This window comes from Apium graveolens, chromosome 8, assembly GCF_009905375.1.
Source record: "Apium graveolens cultivar Ventura chromosome 8, ASM990537v1, whole genome shotgun sequence".
NCBI classification, from domain to species: domain Eukaryota; kingdom Viridiplantae; phylum Streptophyta; class Magnoliopsida; order Apiales; family Apiaceae; genus Apium; species Apium graveolens.
This window is the reverse complement of record NC_133654.1, coordinates 228,440,073-228,465,584: the sequence shown is the minus strand read 5'-3', so window position 1 is coordinate 228,465,584 and position 25,512 is coordinate 228,440,073. Positions and strand designations below refer to the sequence as shown.

Sequence of the window (25,512 nt, the reverse complement as noted above, 5' to 3'; positions counted from 1 at the left end):
CCTGAATGCCCTCACGCTCCGAATCTACAATCAAAACCAAAACCAAAACCTTAATCAGTTTCTCAACTCTCGTTCCCGGAACGATCACTCGATTACGATAACTCGATTATACTCTTGACTCAAATGTACGAGTATAGCTTATACACATAAGCACATAGCACATCATATACTATATTATTAACCTTTTCACCTTTATATATTTGACAATCGACTTATAAACATCCATATCTCGACTCGAAATCAAATGTACTCTATATTGGTACACATAGCTCCTTATACTTGAAATTCTTATACAAATAAACAAACGACACAACTTATAATGACAACCATAGTTATCACAGATCAATCATTCCCCTTTCTCTTATACTTTAATTCAAACCAACATAGCAAATTAGGAAAAAATCTCACATACAATCCTTAACTAATCTCCATGATCGATTCAAGCACTTAAATTAGAATTTGACCTTTTAAGTACTATAAACCATTCGGCCTTTCTATAAACACCTTCCAAATTCAAGCAAATTTTCATACCAAATCCACATAACATATAATCAATCAAACCTTCACTTAATCCAACTTAATATTTCCAATTAAAACAACCATATCATTCGAATTTTCAAGAACAACGACATGCATTTCAATTTTTTTGATCTCATACATAGCATGCAAGCATCTTTCCATAGTTTTAATCCTAAATCCTAATGAATCCAAGCAAGAACAACACACCAATTTACTTCTTCTTTCTTATCAATAAAATTCGAACCAAGGCAACTTACAATCTCATATTTATGTTCAAATTTCTCATTCCTAATTCCATTAAACACTCTATTTAACTTATCATTTTCAAATAACCATCAAACAATCTTGATAAATCAAAGCCCTATGCGGCTTTTACTTCACATAAACACATGCATGGTCTATTTTTGCTTTAAATTCATCCAATCATTCAAATCAAATCATAATTTATAAACTCAAACTTCAACAACTCATTCCTACCAAGTATTTATCAACTTAACTAAAAAAATATCAAAACCCTTTTTGAATTTCAAACCAACCAAGCATGCAAACACAAAATAGTCGATTAAATACTAGAGCTCAGTGTTTAACATCATTGCTCACCACCGGTTCACCGGAGTTCATCACCGGTGGCGGTGGCATCTCGGTGGTGCCCCCATTCGGGGGTTTCCAACCATCAACCACCAATTTTCTCAAGTAATACACACATGCAAACACATATCTTTATTCTAAATCATTTAAGAACAAAAACCCTTTTGTTTCCATAAAAACCGAATTCAAAACCACCAAATCCAACTTTGGTTTTTCTCAAAAACTTGAAGATAGTGACATGCATGTATGTATATAGGTAGATATCACAAAGTCTCACACAATCATGGTTCTTTAACCGAAAAAAAGCAAAGAACAAGTGAGAGATCGAAGGGGGAGTGTACCGAGAGAGAGAGAGAGAGAGAGAGAGAGAGAGAGAGAGAGAGAGAGGGGAGATAGAGAGATAGAGAGAGAGAGAGAAATCCCGAGAGGATTGAAAAAAAATGAGAGAAAAGAAAGAGAAGAGAAAAGCTCGGGTGAAAAAGAAAGAAAAAAGAGGGTGGGTGTGATTATATACTACCAAGGGAGGGGTAGTATGGTAATTGGGTTATCTTGTTTATGATTTGCATTTTATTCTTGAAAGAAAACAATTTTGATCTGCAAATATCTCTCTCGGAAAAGATGAATTTGATATGAATGATAATTTTAAAACGTAAATCTCGAAATTAGCTTTTTAACCATTACTCATAATGGATTTTTGAGCGGACGGTTGATTTTATATGAATTTTGCCAGTTCGCTTTAGTAATAACATTTTCCACATAAAATCAATTTAAAATGCAAGGACCACCAAATAAATCCACTCATCATTTTTAAAAAGTCTCTTGGACCATTATGAAGATATCAGAACAAATCCCATATTTTTATATTATTCAGATGATTTTATAAAAATGCACGAAGATTAAATAAATCCCTACATAATTCTCTTAATTTCATAAAAATGTCACAGAGCACATAGTCAAGCACACAGTCAAGCAATCACACATATACAATCACATAACAACTCAGGTCTGATCATAGAATTTACCCCTCTTTAATCTTTTATCTTTTTTACGCGTACCGGGTCACGTTCAGTCTGATGGCCCGACGCTCAGCGTTTCGATTACGCTTCTCATTATCATTATCAATCGACACGTCACTTAGGACGAAATACTTTATTTAAACATTCATTTCATTCAATCACACATAATTCACATTTTATATTCTTTAACTCCTTATTAGCACGGGTTCCGTTCTACCTGACGGCCCGACACCACAGCTTAACTTCTAAGCTGACTCTTTAAATTGGAACGTTTTGATTTACGCTCCTATATTCTAATATACAGAAAAGACAATTAATCAGCACTTAGTCACATAATTATAATCACATCACATAACACATACTTTATTGACTTAATTACGTCACAAAATTCTCAATCGTCACACTTCAACTAATTAACATCTTATCTATATCCTTATCACTAAAGGCTAACTACTAACCACAATGTCTTGTGGAGTTTGTTTCGGTTGGATAAGTGTTGTATGATCTGGTCTCATAAATACCATAATTAATCTCCCAAAAATACATTTTAAAATACCAAACAAGAAATTACGTGACTTAATTAGGAAAGTAGCGTACCTTAATTAAATTGTATCATTTCTTCGAGATCTAACTTCCAGATGTACAAAGAAGGTAGCATCTTTTCCATATTTGTAGAGAAGACTTGCTAAAAAATATTCAGAAATTTCCGGGACATCCATCATGAAACTTTGAAGTTTAATCAAAATGCTTGCGGAAGTCACTACAAGAAAAAAGGCGAAATTCGACCGAATTTTCGATCGAATTTAGCTTAATTCGACCGCGCGCGGTCGAGTTTAACTAAATTCGACCGATTTTGAATCGGTTATAATAAAGGGAGTCAAATTTAAGAGTTCAGTTGTATTTAACTAAATTCGACCGGCTAATTACGACCGGATATTTACGTCCGCTTAAATTCAACCGAAAAAATTCGACCGAGGGCAATCAAATTTAAATTTTCACCTAAAATTTGAAAATTCTGCCCAAATTATTAAATATTTTGAAAAAATTTAAAAATCCCTCCCAAACAATAAAAATTTTCAAAAAATTTTAAAAATACCGCTAAAATATTAAATTCGACCGTATGTAATGGAAAGTTAATTTCAAATATTCTTGGTTGCAGTATAAATTCAACCGAATTCGATCAATTTCAACTAAGACCGGATTTAAAAAAAAATAGCAGTGCTCAATTTCATTTTATAATTTCAACCTTACCAAATTAGAACATCTTGGAACATATCATTTCAAGAACCACAATTCTACACAATATTATTCTAGCAACTCATACAACACAAATGTATAAAAATACAATGTCAACAAACAGATTTAATAGCTAAAAAATCCGATAATTACTGTTACAATATACTAAAACCATCTCTATTTCCATCCAAGCATTGCAACAAACATCCTGTGTGTGCTAAGAGTGCTGGTGAAATTTGCATCCTCAATATTGATATCACAGCCGCAGCTACACACATCAGACAAAGAAAGACAAAGAAAGATCTAATTACAATTACCGAAATAGATAATTTTACAATTAGGACAAAATAAAACTGCCAGGAAACCCACCACTTCCTCCATAACAATTGGGAAAACAACATAAATTATAGCTGAATCGTTTTTAAGCATAATCTCAGAACATCACTCATATCAAGAGAAGCCAAGAACTCAATAAAAGAGCCTATTTGAATCTCCGGCACTTCTCCGACCTGGTGGAATCATCGAGGACAGACGGTACAGGTGGATTGATAAGCTTCAAACGCTTTTTGAGTTCCTTGTAAGACAAGAATTTGTCTCGCTATTCAAGTAATAATGTCTCCTCGATCTGGTTGCTCAGGCTTTTCCTAAACTTCATGCTTTTCAGAGAGATTTGAGAGAGTCAGAGAGATTTGTGAGAGAGAGAAATAGACTGAGAGAGATTTGAGAGAGAGAAAGACTCGGTGAGATTGTAGAGGGAGAGAGATTGAGAGAGGTTTGAGATTGAGATCATCTGAGTAATAATCAATTTCCTTCTTATTTTTACGTAAATACTTACCAAGTTAAAGGCACGAATATAAAAAAAAAGAGAAATCTCATTAGATAAATGAAAGCACGCAATTGAATCGGGAAGAATATATATGAAGCAATACTGACACAAAAAATAAGCACGCACAGATGACACAACAGCCATGGCAACACTCGCCCAATGCCCCTTGATATAATTACTATTAAGTTACTGAAAATCTGGCAAATAGCTCAAAAAAAACAATCACCTTGCACACAAACACACTGAAAAATAAAGTAACCAATTAGACTTCAAAACATGATGTACATATATATAACATAACCTAGAAATAGACAGAGAAAGATGAATGAAGAAAAAAATACCGGAAAACTTGAGCAAATCTCTTGTACTGGGACTCTTGAGAGGCAGGGAGTAGCTAAAATAGTTTTAAAGTCAAGACACAAGAGTTTGGTAGGAAAGAGGTTAACGTTCATCCACACATAATTATAAAAGATGGGAGGTTAGACATATACAATTCTATTTAGAAACTGTCAATTGAAGCCCCGCTGGAATGGTCAGAAAAATGAAGTCCAAGCATGCAAAATGTGCATGTTCACTCATCTTCATTCAGAAGGCGTTACAAGTATGTCTACATAAGCAAAAGATGGCATGATACCCATTTCACTCTCCCAAAACCCTGTTGCTTTATAATTTTGATAAAAATTGAATTAGGATTTTCCAAATAATAAGATTTGTTTTTATCGATCTCAATTTGTCAGTTGTCACTAATATTTTCAAATATATAGGAATGAAATGCCACGTTTAGAGCAGGTATTGGGAGGGAAATGAGGAACTATACCTCCACTTCAGAGAGTAACAACTTCGATTGACATTTAAGAAAATGTACTTGTTGATTTGTAAATATTTTATATTTTTGGTATTTCACACACCCTGCTCCCCTGGTTATCATATTTGTCGAAATAGTGTACTTTTCACTATGAACCGTATCCCGGCACATGTATTCTTGCTTCTTAATCATCAGAAGCTCATATGCTAATTGGTAAGCTCATATGCTAATTGGTAGTTACCGCCTTTGTCCAATTGGTCCAAGGCTCTAACGGACATATCATAAATATTAAACTTACTTATTTAAACTCGCACACATATTATAATATTAATCACCAAAACACTCGGATACAATTCAAGATAACAAAGAAACACGTGTGTGCGACCTTATAAGTAAGGAATCTACTGCAAAAGATTCTAGAAATTATTTTACGTAAATCAATAAGTACTACAAATGACGACTCAAAAATATTGACCACAATTTTTTTTTATTGAAGGCATTAGTTGATACACCTGACCATAAATCAAAACCTGTGAGGCCTCGAGTTCAATCTACTTTTAAAGTCTCATCTAAGAAACACAAGTTATTCTCATGCAACAAAAAATAGTCCTCAACTTACATTTTAAACTTCGCATCCCCAAAATTATATTACTACCCGTTAAATGTGTATTAGTCAAGATAAAGTCAACTTAGAAAGATTGTCAATCTGTAAAGTCTATAAATAGACTTCTCTTTACTCATTTGTTTAGTTAGAATCTTTACAATCATTAGCCTACATTCTGTTATTCAGCTATCATGTAAACAATTACTTACAAAGTTTGTATACACACTTTTATGTTACAATCTGTTATGATCATCTTCTTCATTTCTTGTTTACTAGCTTTAATGGAGTTTCATGTTGTTCAATCATTCAAAATGGTATCAGAGCTTTCCGCACACAATCATTCTCTCAACATGATCTTCTTTTCGTGTTCATGATCTACATTTCATAATTTTTCGTGATTTATTCGCAATTTCTTCGATTTCTTCGCGATCTCTTCGATCTCTTCGCGATCTCTCTCTTCGATTTCTTTGATCTCTCTCACGATTCTTCGTGTTTTTCTGTAATCCTTACGTTACAGCCTTCTCAATTTTCTGCAATTGTTCGTGTTATTGTTGAGTTACGCTTGTGTAATGGCTTCAGCTTTGCGTCAAACATATTCTAGTGCTGTCTCTGGTGATCAACCAGCTACTACGCCGGTGAACACGTCTTCTACTGATCAAGCACACACATCTGTTGATGATAACAATGTCAACACACATCCGTTGTTTCTGCACAATAACGATCAACCTGGTATGATCTTAATCTCTAAAAACCTTACTGGATCTGATAACTTTGCTAGTTGGAAACGTTCGATGCAAATTGCGCTTTCAGCTAAGAATAAGCTAGTGATTTTAACTGGTGATTTTGTTGCTCCTGCTGTCAATTCTCTTTTATTTCCACACTGGAAACGTGTCAATGATATGGTCATAACGTGGATTCTTAACACTGTATCATATGATATTAGTAATAGTATGAATTACATGGATAGTGCTCTTGATGTTTGGACTGAGCTTAATGACAGATTTTCAGTTGTTAGTGGTCACAAGATATATGAGATACAAAAGGAACTATTCAAGTTAGAACATGGCAATGATTCAATTGAGTTTTATTTTCACAAGCTCAAAGGTTTATGGGATGAATTACGAGCTTTAGAACCAGTTGTTAAGTACACTTGTGGTGCTACAAAGGATTGGGAGGATCATCTTGAGAAGAAAAGATTAATCCAATTCCTTATGGGTCTGCACAACAGTTTGTCAATACAGAATTGATTTATTTCTTCTCTCAGTTTGGTGTCATTCATCAAAAAACTTGCCCATATACACCACAACAGAATGGAAAAATAGAAAGAAGACATAGAAATCTTCTTGAAATGACTAGAGCCCTTTTATTCTAGAGTCATCTTCCAACCAGTTTTTTGGGAGACTGTCTACTTACTTCCACATACTTGAATAATAGATTACCTAACTCCAAATTACAATTTGAAACTCCTTATGTCAAATTGTTTAAAGAGCCACCAGATTATAGTAATCTCAAAGCTTTTGGTTGCCTTGCCTATATGTCCTTGCATTCTGGTGACAAGTTAGCTGCTCGTGCCCTTAAAACTATATTCATTGGTTATCCTGCTAATCAGAAAGGATACAGGTTGTATGATCCTGTCACTTCCACCATTCACATTTCCAGACATGTTCTTTTTGATGAAACACAATTCTCATTCTTACAATTCTCACCTTCTACTCTAACTTTCATTCCTCCTTCTGATTCCTTTGTTGATGATTATGACACTCCTATTCATGAAGTATTGCATCAAACAGATATTTCTCAATCATCAACTCCTGGTATTTCATTACCAGTTTCTGTTGATTCTCATTCAGATATGAGTATTGGTCTCAATACTGATTCACAAGATGTTAACACTGATATCATTTCTGATAATTCATCTGTTTCACAAAATTGTGCATTCACCTGCACCTGCCAGATTTTCTTTGAGAAGAAAAATCCAACCAACTTGGTTTAAGGATTATGCTGTTTCTACCAACTGTATCTCTGCCACTTCTATTTTACTAGATTGTCCTATAGATGTTGTCAAGTACAGTTTCAACCTTTATTCTGCTATTCCTAGCACCATTTTCTCATGTATAGTCAATAAACAATCTGTTGTCAAGGAACCATATAACTACAGTCAAGCATCCATAGACCCTCATTGGATTGATGATATGTCAAAAGAATTGAATGCCTTGGAGAGTAACCATACTTGGACTATTGTACCTCTACCAGCCAACAAAAAGGTTGTTGGTTGTAGATGGGTATATAAAGTCAAATATTTAGCAAATGGTGAAATAGATAAGTTCAAGGCCCGTCTTGTGGCCAAGGGTTATACTCAAACTGCAGGGGAAGACTATCATAGAACTTTTGCCCCTGTAGCTAAGATCGTTACTGTCAGAACCATCCTGTCAATAGCTTCTGCTAAATCATGGTCTGTTCACCAGTTGGACGTCAACAATGCCTTCTTGCATGGCGATTTTCCAGAAGAAGTTTACATGGAAATCCCACAAGGACATCCACAATATAACCCTGATTCCAATTTTGTCTGTTTGCTTCACAAGAGTATCCATGGTTTAAAGCAAGCCTCAAGGCTTTGGTTTGAAATGCTTAGAGCTGCTCTTCTTTCTTTTGGATTTAAACAGACCACTGCAGATTACTCTTTGTTCACCTATAATCATCAGGGTTCTTTCATTGTTGCTTTGGTTTATGTAGACGACATACTTTTGGCTGGAACTGACATTGATCTTATCTCTCAAGTTAAGGCCTTTCTTGATAAATCTTTTACAATTAAAGATTTAGGTCTGGTGAAATATTATCTTGGTTTGGAGGTTAGTCATTCTGATTCTGGTATTTTTCTACATCAGCACAAGTTTATCCATGACTTGCTTGTTGATGCTGGTTTAGAAGATAGTAAACATCTTTCCTTGCCTGTAGATACCACTGTTAAATTGTCTCTAGAAGATGGCTTGCTTTTAGACAATCCATCTGTTTACAGGAAGTTCGTGGGAAAGTTGTTATATCTCACTGTTTCAAGACCAGACATTTCTTATATTGTACACCACTTGTGTCAGTTTTTACAGTCACCACGAGTCCCTCATTTGATTGTTGTTCAAAGGGTACTTCGATACCTCAAAGGTACTCCTTCACAAGGAATACTCTTCCCGACATCTTCTGATTTGTAGCTAAGAGCCTTTTGTGATAGTGATTGGGGCAATTGTCTTGATACCAGTCGCAGTATTACATGTTTTTGTTTTCTTTTAGGAACGCCATTGGTGAATTGGCAATCTAAGAAACAAAAGGTTATTTCTAAGTCTACTGCAGAGTCTGAGCTGCGTGCTTTAGCAGACACAACTTGTGATCTGTCTTGGATGATGGATTTTAATCGCAGCGGAGGCATGGTAAAAACACTTTTACACACATAAAATCCAAATAAAAGCATATAAATCGTGGTAAAAACGAGGGGATCGATTACTAACCTTTAATATGTGATCCAAAAGCAACGTTCAGAGATCCTTAGCAGCTGCTCCTCAAACGTGAAGCACTCCACCGGTATCCACCAAGAAAATGACGTTAAGGAGGAGGAGGAGGTGGAGAGAATTTGGTTTTCTAAAACTTTTGGGTTTTTGGGGTTCGAATAAAAATGGGGTCTATAATAGTATATTTATAGGCAAAATTTTCAGCTGAAATTTTCCCATAAATATTATTATTATTATCCCATTTATTATTCTCATTAATAATTAAAACACCTTTTAATTATTAATCCTTTTTCTAAACACTTTAGAAATAATTCTCTCTCTTGATTTAATTTCCAAAAATTAAATCCTTAATTAATAATATTAAGAACTTTTCTTAATTAATTTATAATCAATTAAATCTCATTTAATCAATTATTAAATTTTCCAATTAATTATTTATTTCATAAATAAATAATTATTAGCCATTATTAATTAATTCCTCCACCATTAAATCATTCTCTTTTTATGGTGTGACCCTGTAGGTTCAATATTAAGCCGGTAGTAGAAATAAATAATAATAAAACTATTTTATCATTATTTATATAAATTCTCTAATTTATTAAATATGATTAATTAATTAATCACATTTATTCTACATCGTGAGGGATACTTCTCAGCATATCGCGACTATCCGGATAATATGAATTCACTGCTTAGAATACCAAGAACCTATTTAGTGAATAGTTACCGTACAATAAACTCCTTCTACCCTACAATGTCCCGATTAAATATAAGGCATGGATCTCGTATCAAGCCTATCTAATTTAATCACTTGCTTACCATTTACTATGCGTAGTTCTATGCAAATTAGAAACTCCTTTCTAATTTCATTCACTCTGGCCAGAGATTCCTGAACTAGCATAAGTGGATCAGCCTTGAACATTCACTTCCTTCACTGGAAGGGGTAGATTTTTATTGATCATACACTATCTTCGTGTACAAATTGCTATACCCAGTAGAGCCCTAATAATTGTCCCTGGCGACTAAGAACTAAACCAAAGCATAGTTCAGTGTACACAAGATGACTATGATGACCTCAAGTCTAAGGATACTTGTACAACTATCACTATGTGAATAACTGCTGACACGTGAGTGAACTCCATCAGTTGTTCAGCTGTGCGAGTCATGTTCAGTGAACTTATTTTATAATAAGCACCTACATACTAGCTATAGTGTCACCACACAAATGTCTATGAGAACATACATCTTTCATAATGAAGCAAGCATAGTAAGTACCGATCTTTGCGGATTATTAATTACCAGTTAGTAATCCTATGATCAGGAACTATTTAAGTTTAGAGTTATCATCTTTTAGGTCTCACTATTATGATCTCATCATAATCCATAAAAAGCTTTACTCTAAACTATGGTATATCTTATTTAAACACTTAAATAGATAGAGCCCGTAATAAAAACAAAATAAGTCTTTTATTAAAATTAATGAAATCAAAACAGATTACATAAAGAGTTATTCCTAAATTCTAATACATGATTGGACTTAGGACATATTCCTTTCAATCTCCCACTTGTACTAAAGCCAATCACTCTGGTATCTAATACCCATCTTGTCTTTATGACGATCAAAGTGACTTTCATTAAGTAGCTTTGTGAGTGGGTCTGCTATGTTGTTATGTGTGTCAACTCTAATTCAATACAACACAAGAAATGTTATCGCGCTCCCACTAACCCTTTTGTAGACGCATGGTTCATCTACGTTTTTTTTGATAAAATCAAACTCTTTGATTGTCTCATCAAAACGGATGTTCCATCTACGAGAAGCTTGCTTTAAACCACATATGGTTCGCAGTATCTTACACATTAGGTTTTCATTTCCCTTGAAAAGAAAACCATCTGGCTATATGCCAGATCTCATAGTCGTAGTCAGCAGCAATCGCAAGCAAAATCCGAACTGATTTTAACAGGGCTACAAGTAAAAGGTTTCATCAAAGTCAATCCATTTCCTTTGTTTGAATCCTTTTGCCACAAGCCTGGCCTTATAGGTCTCCACCTGGCCATCTGCTCCAATCATTCTTTCGTATACCGTATACATAGATTCCTTTTCGGATTTCATGGCACTATGCCATTTCTCTGAGTCAACACTACTCATAGCCTCATTATAAGTCACAGGGTCGTCATCATCAATGATCGACAACTCATTGTCATTCTCAATGACAAGGCCATATTACCTCCCAGGTTGGCGAGACACTCTCCCTGACCTACGAATGGGCTGTTCCACAGAAGGTTGTTCAGTCAGAACAGGTGTTTCCACTTGATCCGTAGTAGTTTGTGCTTCTTGAACTTCATCAAATTCAATTTTGCTCCCACTGTTTCCTTCAAGGATAAACTCCTTTTCCAAGAAGGTAGCATGTCTGGAGACAAACACCCGATGATCGGTGTAAAAGTAATACCCTAAAGTCTCTTTAGGATATCCCACAAAACTACATTTTACGGATCGATATTCCAGCTTATCTGGGTCAACTTACTTGACATAAGCTGAACATCCCCAAATCTTAACGTGTTTAAGACTCGGTTTCCTTTCTTTCCATATCTCATACGGAGTTTGAGGAACAGATTTGGAAGGCACCTTATTCAGTAAATATGCTGAGGTTTCCAATGCATAACCCCATAGGAATACTGGAAGATTTGCATAGCTCATCATGGACCGAACTATGTCTAACAAAGTTCGATTTCTCCTTTCAGATACCAATCTGGAGGAGTCCACTGAGAGACTATACCATTTACTTTGAGATAATATAGAAACTCTCCATTCAAGTATTCACCACCTCGATCTAATCGAAGAATTATAATACTATGTTTGGTTTGTTTCTCCACTTCATACTTATACTCTTTAAACTTTTCAAAGGCTTCAGACTTGTGTTTCATCAAACACATATCCGAATCTAGATCTATCATCTATGAAAGTAATGAAGTATGAAAATCCACCCATGGCTTGCTTAGACATTGGTCCACATACATCTGTGTGTACCATTCCTAGCAAATTTGCAGTCCTCTCTCCATGTCTACTAAATGGAGACTGCAGTGCCACTATGAAGTGAGATTTTCATCATCCATTTTCTTTTATTAGTTTGTTCAATCTGAAGTAAATTATGTCACATTTATACAGACCATTATTTAAAGCACCACGTCCATAAAGAATATTATCTCTAAGAATAGAACATTCATTATTCTCAATAATAAATGAAAATCCAGTCAAGTCTAACATGGGAATAATATTCCTCATAATCGAGGGAACAAAATAACAATTATTTATAACAATAGTCTTGCCCGTAGGCATATGTAAATGAAATGATTCTACATCTTCAGCAGCAACTCTTGCTCCATTTTCCATTAGTAGAATCACCTCCTCTTCCTCAAGAGTCCTACTTCTCCTTGGTCCCTGCAACAAATTGCAGATTTGAGAACCACAGGCGGTATCTAATACCCAAGTAGAAATTTGATTTAATGACATATTCACTTCTATCATGAACATACCTGAATCAGAAGCGGTAGTCTCACTACCCTTCTTCTTCTTCAATTCTGCAAGGTAAACCTTGCAGTTCCTCTTCCAGTGCCCCACCTTGTTACAGTGAAAGCAAACAACTTTGCTCTTGGGGTCTTTAGCTTTTGGTGGAACCGGCTTTTCTTCACCTACTTTCTTCTTCTTGGAAGAGTTCCTCTTCCTTTTCTTAGGATTGGAACCTTCACCAATTAGAAGAACAGAACTCTTCTTAGGGGAAAATTCGATTCCGCAGTCTTCAACATGTTATGGAGTTCAGGCAGGCTGACATCCAACTTATTCATGTGAAAGTTCACAACAAACTGCGAGAACGAACTCGGAAGCGATTGCAAGACCAAGTCTTGGCTCAGCTCCCCATCCATGGCAAAACCAAGTTGTCCAAGATGTTCAATCAAATTCATCATCTTAAGTACATGGTCATTCACAGATGATCCCTCAGACATCCTACAACCGAACAACTCCTTCGATATCTCATATCGAGCTGTCTTCCCCGCCACATCATACAACTCTTGTAGATGCATTAGGATAGTGTGAGCATCCATATGCTCATGTTGCTTCTGTAGCTCAATGTTCATGGAAGCTAGCATGATGCATTGAGCAACATTTGTATCATCTATCCACTTACGATACACAACATGTTCATCATTATGTGCATCACTAGCAGGTTCATTAGGCTTAGGTGAGTCAATCACGTATTCCAGCTTCTCAATCCTGAGAACAATTCTCAAGTTTCGAAGCCAGTCAGCATAATTAGGACCAGTCAATTTGTGAGCATCCAGTATGCTCCTGAGTGATAGTGCAGAAGACATAACGTACAAAGTAAATCTGTAAATGATAAACACATAACAACACTTAGCAAATATTCGATTTCATTTCAAAACACTATATGAATCGGGTCTTTATTCATAAGTGGCTCCCACTAGTTTATCTAATTTATTCAACCCCCTACGTGAAAAATTAAGCATTCATAATACTAGTGGGAATAGGGATCCTACATTCCATTACACAACCCCGGCTGTGGCACGAAACGCCATGTAATGTTCAATAGGCAGACAACTCTTGTCAATTACATCTATTGTTATTCCCTAATCAAACTTTAGCCTCTTGAATAATTGAGTCATGGCTGTGGCACGACAAACTCAATATTCTAAGTCAAGTCTAATCCAACATTCCATACAATTGAATCAGTCCCCAAAAGCCCACGGCTGTGGCACGTAACGACCTTTAGATTCTTATTCAATGTACACATCTCTATGTAATAGACAAGTATTTCTTATTTCGAAATCAAAGCCCTCGGCTGTGGCACGAAACGACAATGATTCAAAAATAAGAACTACTTTTCTATCATGTTGGAAGGCTATGACCGACACAAGCCCGTTGTGTCATTGGCTAATTACTACTTGATATTATTTAATTTTAGAGGGATTATATTACGTTACAATCATAATCATATTATAAAGGAATTCTTCCTTTTAAATTAAATATTTCAAATCAATAATCAATAATCAGATGATTCCCAGATCGGGTGGAGCATTGTCAAGATGCGTCACTTAATAACCCTTTCTTACAGATAGAAATCTGTTGTTGACAGAATCATCCTTTCTCTCATATCGAAAATTCATATTCAATTACGTGTTTCATAAACACAAGAATCTCATGATTGTATTCATAATATTATTATTAAGGTTATGAAACAATTTCACTATACTAGGTTGTCTAACAAACGCCTTATGTTCATTTAAGTTCACCTAAATCTATCATCGCATAATAAACTAAGCATATATCACATATATAAACATGAATAAACATCAAGGTAGGCATTTTATATCATCTAGCACATTAGTCTAAGCATTATACATCTCTATGTATCACATGAAGCATTTAGAAGCAGTTAAAACAGTTAAAAACAGCTTTAAAACACTTCCGGAAATATAAACAGTTCAAAACTTTTATATAAACTAAATTTATCACTCCATTAGATCCATCTCAGAAAAACGAATCCAACGGTATATTGCACGCCCAAAACGGAGTTACGAAACTCCCAGAAAATCAATTTTAATATGGACAGTCGGGCTGTAACGCATTACAGGAACGCGTTACAAGCCCTGTAACGCATTCCGGTGATGCGTTACAATCCTTTTAACCAATTAAAAGGTGTAACGCATTCCGTGAATACGCCACAGGGTGTAACGCATTCCCGGAATGCGCGACACCCCCCCCCCCCTTTTTTTTTTCTTTCCTGCAGCAGCCGCCGTCTTTTCCCTCGAACTACGTGCCTGACAGCGCCTGACAGCCGTACCTTTTCTTTCTTTCCGTGCAGCAGCAGACAACAGATATACAAACAACAGATGTATATACATACATACTAACAAATTATATATATATATATATGATTATTTAATTACGAATTTTAATTACAAGAACTTCAAAAATTCATAATAAAAAATCTATACATCATAAAATTATGAAAAAAATACCCAGACGATCTACAACACTTGTAGAACCCAGATCAACATTGAAAATTATTCTGTGAAACGATTTCTCATCAGAAAAAATTAATCCATGATATAACTTGTAAAAATCATAATTAATTCATACAAGCATATAAAATTCTGAAATTTTTACCACAGATCTATATGCATACAACCTCGCTCTGATACCATTAATGGATTTTAATCGCAGGGGGGGCATGGTAAAAATACTTTTACACACATAAAATCCAAATAAAAGCATATAAATCGTGGTAAAAACGAGGGGATCGATTACTAACCTTTAATATGCGATCCAAAAGCAACGTTCGTAGATCCTTAGCAGCTGCTCCTCAAACGTGAAGCACTCCACCGGTATCCACCAAGAAAACGACGTTAAGGAGGAGGAGGAGGTGGAGAGAATTTGATTTTCTAAAACTTTTGGGTTTTTGGGGTTCGAATAAAAATAGGGTCTATAATAGTATATTTATAGGCAAAATTTTCAGCTGAAATTTTTCCATAAATATTATTATTATTATCCCATTTATTATTCTCATTAATAATTAAAACACCTTTTAATTATTAATCATTTTTCTAAACACTTTAGAAATAATTCTCTCTCTTGATTTAATTTCCAAAAATTAAATCCTTAATTAATAATATTAAGAACTTTTCTTAATTAATTTATAATCAATTAAATCTCATTTAATCAATTATTAAATTTGCCAATTAATTATTTATTTCACAAATAAATAATTATTAGCCATTATTAATTAATACTCCACCATTAAATCATTCTCTTTTTATGGTGTGACCATGTAGGTTCAATATTAAGCCGGTAGTAGAAATAAATAATAATAAAACTATTTTATCATTATTTATATAAATTCTCTAATTTATTAAATATGATTAATTAATTAATCACATTTATTCTACATAGTGAGGGATATTTCTCAGCATATCGCGACTATCCGGATAATATGAATTCACTGCTTAGAATACCAAGAACCTATTCAGTGAATAATTACCGTACAATAAACTCCTTCTACCCTACAATGTCCCGATTAAATACAAGGCATGGATCTCGTGTCAAGCCTATCTAATTTAATCACTTGCTTACCATTTACTATGCGTAGTTCTATGCAAATTAGAAACTCCTTTCTAATTTCGTTCACTCTGGCCAGAGATTCCTGAACTAGCATAAGTGGATCAGCCTTGAACATTCGCTTCCTTCACTGGAAGGGGTAGATCCTTTATTGATCATACACTATCTTCGTGTACAAATTGCTATACCCAGTAGAGCCCTAATAATTGTCCCTGAAGACTAAGAACTAAACCAAAGCATAGTTCAGTGTACACAAGATGACTATGATGACCTCAAGTCTAAGGATACTTGTACAACTATCACTATGTGAACAACTGCTGACACGTGAGTGAACTCCATCAGTTGTTCAGCTGTGCGAGTCATGTTCAGTGAACTTATTCTATAATAAGCACCAACATACTAGCTATAGTGTCACCACACAAATGTCTATGAGAACAGACATCCTTCATAATGAAGCAAGCATAGTATGTACCGATCTTTGCGGATTATTAATTACCAGTTAGTAATCCTATGATCAGGAACTATTTAAGTTTAGAGTTATCATCTTTTAGGTCTCACTATTATGATCTCATCATAATCCATAAAAAGCTTTACTCTAAACTATGGTATATCTTATTTAAACACTTAAATCAATAGAGCCCGTAATAAAAACAAAACAAGTCTTTTATTAAAATCAATGAAATCAAAACAGATTACATAAAGAGTTATTCCTAAATCCTAATACATGATTGGACTTAGGACATATTCCTTTCATTGGATGCATTTACTCCTTCGAGAATTGCTTGTTTCTCAAACACTACCAACTGTTGTTTATAGTGATAGTCAGGCTGCTCTTGATATATCAGCTGATCCAGTTTTTCATCCAAAGACTAAGCATTTTGCTATTGAATGCCACTTTGTCAGGGAACAGGTGCAATTGCAGATGATCCAGCCTACTTATGTTCCAAGCTCACACCAACTTGCTGATATATTCACTAAAGGATTGTCAAGAACTGCTCATTGGAATATCATTTCCAGATTGAATATCATTTCCAGATTAAATGTGATTACTTCTCCAACACATTCCAAACATGACAGGGGAATGTTAAATGTGTATTAGTCAAGATAAAGTCAACTTAGAAAGTCAATCTGTAAAGTCTATAAATAGACTTCTCTTTACTCATTTGTTTAGTTAGTTAGAATCTTTACAATCATTAGCCTACATTCCTGATATTCAGCTATCATGTAAACAATTACTTACAAAGTTTGTATATACACTTTTTTGTTACAATTTGTTATGATCATCTTCTTCATTCCTTGTTTACTAGCTTTAATGGAGTTTCATGTTGTTCAATCATTCAAGAATACCAACAAACATCTAATTTATCAAAGTTCTTTTGTAAAGGATAAGGCTTCCATTGATGTTAATATAAAACCTTAAAATGTATAGGATACACAACTCTTATATCTATTTACATAAAGGTATTGTTACTGGAATGTACCACACTTTGGGACTTCTAATTATATTTTCCCAAAGTTCTTTCATCTCTTCATGTCGGAGGAAAGCTGACAAACACGATACTTAGACCAGCAACACAAACCACTGGATTTATCATGTGAACACACGAACCAAAAATTGAGCAAAATAAATCTATATTATTGATAACGAACTAAGGATTTAAGGAGAGTTGTGCAAATATATATCCAGTCTACAATACAGTTCTTAGCCTTAAGCAAAATCGACTCATTTGTACAACCCTAGCAATAAATTCTTTACATGTCACTGCTGTTATAAACTAGTCAATTGTGCTTGAAGGCAAAAATCTGTGTTGACTGAGAGTAGTAATTTCTTTGTAGTCGCTGCACCTGTAACAAAAACAAAGCTAGTTCAAGAGCCTCCCCAGTTAAAATCTGAATGCTCTGTTGTAATTTCTTAGATAAACAGATTACATATATTTTAAATAAAAAAAATAATTTTTAATTTTGATCATATAACGATCTCATTAGAAAACATATTATCTAAGATTAAAGAAAAGATTATATATGTAACTCCCACATTACCATAAGATTAACCTCTAAAAAGTAGCATCACAAGATTTACTTTAGATACAAATAAAATGAAAAGGTCAAAGTAATATCACAAGATTTACTTTAAATATAAATTAACGGATAAAGTATTCAGCTTTTTATAAGTTGGGAAAAGGAATTTTATGTTTACACAGTCCATTGATTCTTTTAATCCAGATAATCAAACAAATGACAATTCACAAACATAAAGCAAATGCAACTTCGTATTTAATACATTCTATGGTTAAACTAGATAAATCTGACAACTTGATTCTTCCCTTTGTCTTCAACATATGAAAAATCCTGATACCCAATTAAGCAGGCAATTACTGCCTCACTATGAAATCATTGTCCTGATACCCAACTAGATAACTAGGGTTAGAGATTGATTGGTTATTGGATTATACCACAAGACAATATGGAAAATAAAAGGTAAACAGACAAATTCTCATTTCTTGATTTGATCAGTACATTTTTGGAGCTATATATAGAGACTGAAACATAACACGTGTCAGCTCGTTACTGGTCTTTTGATAACTACCACAAGATTAAGACATGAAATATTAAAATACTAATAAGCCAAAATGACAGCTCTACAACGTATGGATAAAGGTTCAATGACACCGTATTGCCTTATCAATAGTTACCGCCAATTACCAATCGTGACATACCCCTCTTGATCAGAACATCCTTGACCTCAAGGATGGAAGTTCGGGAAACGCTTGCTTAATGTCTCCCAGCGTTCCCATGTAGCATCCTTAGGAGTTCCATTTTCCTACTGAATCAAGACCATTATATCCGGTTTGTTGCCCCTCTTTACCATCCCACGCTCCAGCACAACCACGGGTTGAGGATTCAAAACTTCAGTGTCATCAGTAGTGGGAAGTGAGTTTTGTACTTCTTTGTAGAGCCCTATCTTCTTTTTCAGTTGGGAGACGTGGAAGATGTTATGGATCTTGGCAGAGGTGGGCAATTCAAGTTTGTAAGCCACTTGTCTGATTTTGTCAATAATTTTGTAAGGGCCATAAAACCTCGCTGAGAGTTTGTGGTTTCTTCTTTCATTCAGGGATTGATGTCGATAAGGCTGAAACTTGAGGAACACCTCTTCCCCAATTGAGAATGATCTTTCACTGCGCTTTTTATCTACAAACCATTTCATACGCTCCTGGGCCTTTAGTAAGGTTGTCTTTGATGAGCTGCTAAGTGGTATACCTATCCCTGAGAAATTCATTCACATGGCTGTCCGAAGTTTTATGGTATGAGAAATTGACAGAAGGGGGTGGCGATGGGTTGGCCATCTTGCATCATCACCGCTCCTATTCCATCCTTACTTGCATCTGTTTCAATCACTATCGGTTTAGTGAAGTCTGGTACATCATGGACATGTGTAGTGGCCATCACTGACTTGAGATTGATAAAAGCTTCTTGTGCTTCCTTTCCCCAAACAAACTTGCCTTTCTTGAGGAGTTGAGTCAAGGGTTTGCTTAATATCCCGTAGCCTCTTATAAACCGTCGATAATAGCCCGTTAACCCTAGAAAACCTTTCAGGGATTTAACATTAAAGGGTGTTGGCCAATCTCTCATTGCTTTAATCTTTCTCTCATCTGCTGCTACGCCTTTCCCAGAGATTATGTTGCCTAGATATTTGACTTGTGGCACAGCAATCTCGCATTTACCGCTCTTCACAAATAGTTTATATTGTCTAAGTCTGCCAAAGACCAGCTGGAGGTGTTGTTTGTGTTCCACCACAGAACTACTGTAGATCAGGATATCGTCAAAAAATACCAAGACAAACTTCCTAATATAGTCAGAGAAGACTTCATTCATTAACTTCTAGAAGGAAGCATGGGCGTTAGTCAAGCCAAAGGACATGACAACAAATTCAAACACGCCTTGGTGCGTGTTTTGTAGATGTCATCAGGGTGGATTTTAATTTGATGGTACCCACTTCGAAGGTCCAACTTGGAATAGATTTGACCCCCTTTCAAAGCTGATAACAGTTCCTCAATTATAGGAATTGGGAATCTATTTTTTATTGTGAGATCATTTAGAGCTCGGTAATCCACAACCAATCTCCATGAATTATCCTTCTTCCTGACAAGTAGCACCGGGGAAGCAAAGGGGGACGAATTGGTCCTGATAATACCAGCAGTAAGCATCTCTTTAGTGATTCTTTCTATCTCTTCCCTGTGTGCTATAGGGCATCGATAAGGATGAGAGTTGACTGGGGAGCTGTTTAGTTTCAATGGAATGTGGTGATCTTGCTTCCTTGGTGGTGGTAACTGACTTGGCTGGGCAAAAATGTCGGAGTACTCTTTGATTAGTTGTGAAATTCCATGGATTTGAGTAGTTGGGGTCTCTTCAGTTGCATTGTTTCCCATTGATGTGATTTGAACCAAGTAGAGGGCTTCTTCTTGAGAGAACTTCGTAACTGAGGGTTTCAGCTGCAGCTTGACTTGTGGAGACTGATTCTTGAGACAACAAGATGTTTTTGTTCCCCTTTCTGATAGTAACAGTTTCTTTTTCATAGTTAAAGATGACAGGGCTGACATATGCCATCCATTCAACACCAAGTATGAGATCATATCCTCCAAGAGGTAAAATATGCATATCAGCGGAGAAACTCTCATTTGCCATTGTCCAATTTAATTTCTCAACCAACTTGGTGCAGGGCAGTGTGTCACCATTGGCTATGGTGACTTGTATTGGTGAACACGGTTTCATCCTCAATTGTAGTTATTTAGCCAGTCCCTGTTATAAAAAGTTGCTGGTGGATCCACTGTCTAACAGTATGCTTATCCATATGTTAAGAATTTTTCCATGTATCTTCAGGGTATTGGGGCTCTTCCAACCAGTTAAAGCATGTAAAGATACCTTGACATTACAGTCACTATCAGGAGTTGGAGCTGCACCATCTTCACCTTCCCATATGATAGACGTAGCCTCATTGGAATGTTCAAGATTGTCTTCATCACCTCCCATGATGATATAGAGTTTCTGCTTTCTGCAATTGTGACCAGGTTCAAACTTTTGGTCACAGTAAAAACAGAGTCCCTTCTGTTTTCTATCTGCGAGTTCAGCGACTGTGAGCCTTTTGTATCCATCTATGGCTACAGAAGGTGTGTTGCCTTGTAGGGTGGTTTTAGAGGAGGGAGTAAAGGGTTTGTTGTAGGTGGTATTGTTAGGTTTTGGGTATAGATTGGCAGATTTATATCTCTTGTCAGGAACATTCAAATAATGTTCTTGCCCCCTGGCCAGTTTCCTTGCCTCCTGCAGGGTTTTGGGTTTATGGTTGTATAGATGCTGGGTTATCTCTTTCTTCAACCCACTAATAAAATTATCAATGTAATATGATTCTCTTTGAAATCTTTCATCCAGCATTACATAATTCCTTAGGGGGCGTTTGATACAAGGTATTCAACAAAGGGAAAGGGAAAGAATTTGGATCATTCCTTTTGTTAATGTTTGTTTAGTGAAAACAATCATTCTCTTTCCCCTTTTTTAGTTGTAGGTTTACCCTTTATTCCTCAAACTCCATTCCCCACCTCTCACTAGGTATTTGAACACCCTTTCCCACTTTTATTTTCTTATTTCAATTATAATTTAAATCTTGGACCAAAAATATACATCAGTATGCAAAATTAATTTTAAAAATTAAAAATATTTATAATTTAGTTTTTATAAATTAAAAATAATTTTGATATAAATTTATATGTTAATTTATTAAAAAAGTTAATGGTGCTATTAAATAATTAAATTTGTCTATTTATTATAATGTTAATATATTATACTGTTATAATATAAATATATTTGACTATATTGAGATTGTTTAATATTAAAAAATAAAAAATAAATGTAATCATGTAAATTTTCATTCCGTTTCCGGATCTGAACCAAACATTTAAAACAATTCTGGGTCTTTACTTTCCTTTCTCCTCCTTTCTCATTCTCGATTCCATTCCGTTTCCGCGAGATGAACCAAACGCCCCCTTAATTCATCAAAATGGTAGATGTAGTCATCTACTTTGACCTTCCGTGTTAATTTATTAAACTGCCCACCAAGTTTTCATATGTTAGGTCACACACACTGTAGAAGGGGGTTGAATACAGTGTATAACACAATCAAATCGAATTCTAATAACACAAGTAACTGAAAACAGACTTTATTCAAAGCAATAAACTCTGTTACAATATGGAACTGTCCTCTCTCAGTGATGAACAAATATCACGAGAGCTGCCAGAGTTACAATAAATAATATTCTCGATAATGATAACACTTATAGTGTAAACCCTATGTATGTATTTATATACTACACAGTTACAAGATAATCGCTAATTGATATGGAATATAATTCTGCTTCCTAAAATATATCAATCAAATATCTTTTCTTCCAAGTATTCTATTCTTCATAGAATTCCTTCTTCATGCATATCTCTTCTTACATTTGTCTCGATCTTCTCTTTCTTCAATCAGCCGCCTTCCTTATCTGAACGTTTTCTTTAAGTCCTGATATTATCTTTTGATAAATATCTCCTGAACCTTAAGTACTGATGACTTAAGTTCTGACTTCAGTATAAGTGTTGATTTCAGTTAAGTACTGATTTGTCCTATTTAAGTAAGATCTGAAAACTAAACATAAATCATATTAGTCATGACATTATCAAATATATCTAACAATCTCCCCCAACTTGTAAATTAGCATAATATACAAGTTTAACAGATATTTGATGATGTCAAAAATATTAAGTACAAATGCATGAGAATTTGACTACATAACTACAACTTACAGTCCTTAAAGCTTTACCAACTTTAACTTCGGATAACAACTTCAGTCTGTATTTATATCAGAATTTGAGTAGTTGTAGATCTTGACTTGGCTTCACTTTCTGATCTCTCTGATGTCAGGAATTGTTCTGAGATAGTTCTTTAACAAACATCTCTCAACATATCTGAGTTCATCAATCATCCTTCTTTTAGCATCTTTAAGCTCTGCAGAATCTTCACCAGTTTGGAAGATAGTAGCCCTGAGATCATTTATTCTAGCTTTTCTTATGTCCTGATCCAGTCTGATCAAATATGCCTTGTCAGACTCAAGATTGAATTCTACAGCCTTATAACCCATAAAGGTAGTTCTAATCTTAGCAGAGTTAGACTTCATCTCAACAATATCACCCTTGTGATCTCTGTACTTTGGAAGATATGTGCTATCAGACTTTACAGAATAAAGCCTTTTATGTCTCTGAATTTGAGTCTTCAAATAGTTTGCAGCACTTTCTGTTATTCTGTCATTCACTTGAAGTAAAAATAAAACATGTTCCAGTTCTTCAAAATACTTCAGTGGAATAGCATTTTCCCTTATATGGTAAACCCTACCATCTGTCATGAAGTATAACAAGATGTGTTCTTTCAAGTAGGTATGATAAACCATCTGTACAGATTCTAGTTGATTCAATCTTTCAGGAGTTGCTCCAACACCTGGTTCACTTAAGGAAGTTGGATCATTGGTTGTGTTCTGTACTCTTCTTTCATCAGCACTACCCAATCCAGATTTATCTCTTGCTTCCTTTTCAGTAACCACTCTTGCTTCAAAACCACTTGCTGCAGTCTTCAAAGGTTGAGTCTGTTTGGCTTTGGTGAATCCTGGTAGGAGTAACTTTGAGGATTTAACATGAGCAATGTCAGAGGTTTTCTTTGATTTATCTTCTGATATCAAGTCAACTTGAGCTATGTCAGAGGTTACTTGCTTCTTTGTAATATCAGAACTAACTAAATCTTGACTCTGAACAACTTGAGCCATGTCAGAGGTTGTCTTAGAAATCTTTCTTGAAGTCAGAGTAAGATCAGCATCTTCAACAGAAATTTCTTCATCCATAGGAGGCACATAAACCTTTATAGGTTCACCAACTTTTTCTTTGCCCTTGGACCTTGGATCTATCTGCAATTGTGATTTGACCTTGGTTGCCTCAATATTTTTCCTTTCTTTTATCACAATGCCTTTGGCCTTTGGAAGTTTCTTTTTACCAACAGAAGGTTCAGATTTAGAGTTAACTTTTTCTGACTTAAGTCTAGCTTCTTCTTTTAATAGACTCTCAAAGTCCATTCCTGGATTTTTTTTCAGAAATAACTGTCTTGAAATTTCTTCATCAAGATCCAAAATTTCATCAGAACTTATCCTTTTGCTAGTATCAGAAGTAATTCTTTTTCCAGTATCAGAACTTGTTCTATGACTTGTAGCTTCAGCTCTTCTTGATGAGAGACCTCTACCTTGACTATGACCTCCACCCATTCCAGAGTTTCCCTGGTCATCTTTTTCATCATCCTTCCCCTTCAGTGTGTTAACAGTTTTTCATTTGGACTTAAGTACTTTCTCCCCCTTTTTGCATTAGCAGGTAAAAGAAGAGAGACAGGCAATTCTACTGAGGATTGGATCTCATCGAGTTGAGATTGCTGAGAAGCTTAATTTTTCAAAATTTCATCAATCTGAGACTGTTGTTTCTCTTGGGTCTTCTCAATGTAAGCAACTCTGTCAAAGGTAGGTTGGAAAAAAGTTTTCTTGTCAATTTTCTTAGTCATTTCTTGCTTGAGCAATTCTTCCTGAATTTTATGCACCTCTGCATGTGTTGTAGAATGTAGACCTTGAAGATGTCTAGTACTCAATGCAGTGACTCGAAGCTGTGTCTTGAAATCATCATTAATTAGCATCTCATCAGCTTTTGCCAAGTGCTCAGCAAGAATCGATTGAGAAGGAACAAAAGTAGCTGTGTTCCACTCTTTAGTCCACTCCTGTCCTCTAGGAGTTTCACTCCAAGGTACTGGTGCTTCCCCTGTAACAAACTTCTTGACTATCTCACTTTTGTGAACAGTTTGTTGAGGTGCATGTCCTGATGGACCAGCTGCAGTAGCATCTTCATTTATAGCAGCATCACCAGTAGTATTAGCATTTGCAGCATCAGAACTGACAGAGTCAACATCTTCTGATAAAAGAACAGTATGAGAAGCTATTGAGGCTTTAACATCATCCTCTAAGTGCTGATCTGCTTACAAGTTCTGATCAACAACTATAGTCTGATGCTCACCTATAGTCTGATCTTCAATATCTAGATGCAGAGAAGGTGTTGTAGACAATTCTGGAGTATCATTAGCATCATGAACTGGTGTTGTTGATGGATTAAGTGGAGCTGGTGGAGCTTCTAAGTAGAGAACCTCAGACACAACCAGGTTGTGAATATCAATTTCAGCACTTGT

The 25,512-nt window shown here is 35.2% G+C and overlaps 2 long non-coding RNA genes across 3 annotated transcripts; one reads left to right on the top strand and one right to left on the bottom strand.

Moving 5' to 3' along the window:
• Positions 1–3,347: 3,347 nt before the first annotated feature.
• LOC141678557 (uncharacterized) lies at positions 3,348–4,753 on the bottom strand. The gene is made up of 3 exons (XR_012557797.1): positions 4,527–4,753; positions 3,729–4,427; positions 3,348–3,627 (listed from the first exon to the last, which is right to left on the bottom strand). It is a non-coding gene; the product is annotated as an uncharacterized LOC141678557 (long non-coding RNA).
• A 14,131-nt stretch (positions 4,754–18,884) lies between these two features.
• Positions 18,885–21,632, top strand: LOC141678852 (uncharacterized). 2 transcript variants are annotated; one of them, XR_012557926.1, is made up of 2 exons: positions 18,885–19,231; positions 19,333–21,632. It is a non-coding gene; the product is annotated as an uncharacterized LOC141678852 (long non-coding RNA). The 2 variants fall into 2 exon arrangements; XR_012557927.1 differs by having other exon boundaries at positions 18,885–19,248.
• Positions 21,633–25,512: the final 3,880 nt, after the last annotated feature.